General features: G+C 40.9%; 1 non-coding gene across 1 annotated transcript; it reads left to right on the forward strand.

Annotated features, from left to right (window-relative positions):
* Nucleotides 1-775: 775 nt before the first annotated feature.
* Nucleotides 776-883, forward strand: LOC139035322 (U6 spliceosomal RNA). The gene has a single exon (XR_011487992.1). It is a non-coding gene; the product is annotated as a U6 spliceosomal RNA (small nuclear RNA).
* The last annotated feature ends 2810 nt before the right edge of the window (nt 884-3693 follow it).

A 3693-nucleotide genomic window follows, 5' to 3' on the forward strand; every position in this document is an offset into this window, starting at 1 on the left:
TAAGCAAGACTACTGGAGTGGGTTGTTATTTCCCTCTCCAGGGGATCATCCTGACCCAGGGATTGAACCCGAGTCTCCTGCACTGCAGGCAGATTCTTTACCAACTGAACCACCAGGGAAGCCCTGCTTCCCCACTGCGGTAAGAGATGGCAGATTTACTCTGTGGAAAAGGAGCAAGAAAGCCTCCCAATTCAGGGGCACCAAGCAGCAGCAAGGTAGAGATGAGTTGCCGCATTGAAATCCAGGGGAATGAGTAAAAATATGTAAATAAATATAGGAAGACCAGCCCCTAGAACACTTCCATCTAAGCAGAAGTCCAAGTGACTCTTCTCTGGAGAAAAAGAAAGAACCTTGAGAAAAATTCTACACCTACACATACCTGATCAACCCAGACTGAAATGCATGAGTCAGCAAATCTGCCCCTCATTTCAGGTCTTTAATCAGCTTCTTAGTGCCTCACTCTAAACAAGAATAAGCAGCCAAGATTCCCAGACATTGAGTGAAAGCCTCTTGTACAAAAGGCAGAGATAAAAAAATAAGCAAATGCACAAAAAAAAGTAAGAAAAAGGGAGGAGAATGAAAGAGTAAGAGGGCAAGAACAACTAGATTGGAGGAATCAGAAATAATTCAGCTAGCCAAATAAACAGGCAAAATGCCACCACCTAATACCTCAGAGATGTTTAATTCATAAAACAAGAACAGGATGGTTTATAAAGTGGGGGTGGGGAGTGGGTTACAGAGCAAGAAAGAACTTCAGGAAATTAAAAGCAGGAGAGCTGTGTTTGCTTTGGCAGCACATACCAAAACTGGAACGGTACAGAGAAGATTAGCATGGCCCATTTGCAAGGATGACACGCAAATTCAAGAAGCGTTCTATATTTTTTTGATATATGGCAGATACCAACACAACATTGTAAAGCAATTCTCCTCCAGTTAAGAAGAAATACATTAAAAAAAATTAAAATTAAAATAGCACACTAACCAAAGAAATTTTTTTAAAACCTGAAATTTAAAGTGTTAATAGAAAATTTGGAAGATAAAGCCAAAAAATCTCCTAAGAAGTAGAACGAGAAAGCAAAACAAACTTGTAGGTGGAGTTTGGAAGGAAAAATGGGAAAATTAGAGAACCAATCCTGGAGTTCTATGCCTAATAGAAATTCCACAAGGAAAATATAGATAACATTGAAAGGAGAAACTATTAACTAATGCAAGAAAGTTTCCTAGACAATGACTTTCTGGATTTCAGTAGCCCTCCCACTGAGAGATGAATGAAAAGAGATCCATGTAAGATTCATCATTATGAGATTTGGGGATATTGAAAACAAATAGGAGATCCCAATGCTTTGGGGATTAAAAAAAAAAAAAGGATTTGGAATTAGAATGGCACTGGAAACCAACAAGATGGGAGAGTTGCCTCCAAAATTCTGAGGAAAAGTCCTACTGAATCGAGAATTCTATGACCAGTTTTTAAAGTGTGAGGAGTGAATAAAGACATTTTTAGATATATAAGGTCTCCATTTTTTTCCTCCTATGCCCTCTCTACCAAGAAGCCAGCAAAGGATATAATAAGAAGGTAACTTAAAGAGGTGAGGGGAAACTTGGAACCTGGTGAAAAAAAGGAAATCCAACAGATATGAAATCCAATGGACATGAGTTTGAGCAAACTCTGGGAGATAGTGAAGGACATGGAGGCCTGGTGTGCTGCAGTCTATGGGGTCACAAAGGGTTGGACATGACTGAGCACCTGAACAACGAGGAAGACAGCTGTGGAAGTCCAAAGAGCAGTCTGCCCCAGAGGGGCAGGAAGACACCAGGATGGGCGTCTCCAGGAATGACTGAAATGACTCCTTTCACAGTTCTCTTTGATCGCCCCATGTGGTGGTATTATTATTTTAGGTTGAGTCTCCAGTAAACTTAATACTTTATATAGTATTTTTCACTATTGTGCCGAATGTGAACTGTGATTACACCTCCTTTCGTGTACAATTTTTGTTTCTTCTGGTGTTAACAGTTCCTCCTTTTTTCACCATTTGATTTGTTTTCTATATCTTTATTCATCATTGTTTTCCCCAAACTCTCCAACCCAATGATACCTTTGAATACTGTTTCTACATAGTTCCCATATTAGGATGCCTATCAATCAATGAATTAAATGAAGTGGCCAGCTGATGCTCAGTGCTACAGAGAAAAGCAAAAGCAGGAGCAGGGGAAGAAGGAGTGTTAGATTGGGGAAGGTTTGTAATTTTTACTAGGTTAGTCAGGGAAGACCTCACTGGGACCTGAAGTTTACTCAGGTCACCTCACAGGGTGACCTGAAGGGAGACATCAAGGACACAGTGCAGACATTTGAAGGATGAGAGTTTCAAGCAAAGGAAATAGTAAGTTCAAAGTTCTGGATACAGGAACATGCCTGATCTATTCGTGCATCTACTAGAATTTTCCCTTGCATATTTTATCGTCACTTCCACTACTCACTTCCCCACTGAAGGGCACTCCAATCTCAAAGACACCCGTATTTAAACTTTAGTCACTCTTACTGCACTTTTTTACTCTCAGTGTCCAAATGGTGACCAAGTCATATTGACCCTCTTTGCCAATTCCTTCTTTTTCTGTATTTCAGCTGTCACTACATAAATTCTAGAAAAGAATTACAGAACATTAGGACTGAAAGGGTTCTTAGAGACCATCTAGGATAACTCTCTTATGAGGCGCAAACTAAACTGCCTAAGAACTCTCTCAACCAGGTCTCTGGAGAGCCAGGCGAAGCTTGGTTACACCACACCTGAGTCTGCCTATTGCCTGAATTCAGTCCATTTGGCCGCTGCTCAGCAAGTGCTCTTTGCCCTCTGCCTCATTCCTGCCCACCCACCCTAAGGAATAATCTGTGGTCTACCCTGGCAGAGCTTTCCTCAACAGCCTGTCTGACATGACCTCCAGTCCTAAAAGAATCCAACATTCAGTTACCTCAGTCGACTTTCACTATTCCTCCAACACACTATCTTCATCTCTGCCTTTAAGTCTGCTCTTCAATTCTCTTTTCTGGAATAGCCTTTCTTTTTCCTTCCTGTTCAAATCCACCCATTTTTCAAGACCTCTTCCAGACCTGGTTTCTCTGTCTGATGGAATGAAGCAGAAGCTAAGTTTTAGGAGACTTGGTTGTCCAGACCCACACCCTTATCTCTGTATCAATCTTGTGGCATGAGTACTGTCCTCCCATTTTACAGGTGAAGAAGTAAAGGCTTACAAAGATAGAAAGAGAGTGGGGTAGGATTTGAGCCTACATCTGCCTGTGCTCTTAATCACTGTGCAATACTGTCTCCTGAACTAGTAACTGTTAGCTGAGTTGTTCATGAACTGCTTCATGTATATTAATGGACTCATCATCCCCCAATTGACCATGCCCCAAAGTTTGTAGAGCAGAGTAGGAAGAAGAAAGAACCCCACTTGCAAAGGATCCACTTTGTGTCAGGTTCAGCACCTTCTGCAGCAAATGTGAGGTAATACCAGGAGACACAACCAAAAATGTTGAAAGTATTTGACTCTGGGGGAGGAAACTCAGGAAGTAGGGAGGAGAGAGGCTGGGGCTTTCTATTTTAATAAGATGACTTTTAACATTACATATAATTTTGATTTAAAATGAGAGTGAATTTAAAGAAATTAAATGCATAAGTGAATGGAAATAACCCTTTCAGA

This window comes from Odocoileus virginianus, chromosome 5, assembly GCF_023699985.2.
Source record: "Odocoileus virginianus isolate 20LAN1187 ecotype Illinois chromosome 5, Ovbor_1.2, whole genome shotgun sequence".
Lineage (NCBI taxonomy): Eukaryota > Metazoa > Chordata > Mammalia > Artiodactyla > Cervidae > Odocoileus > Odocoileus virginianus.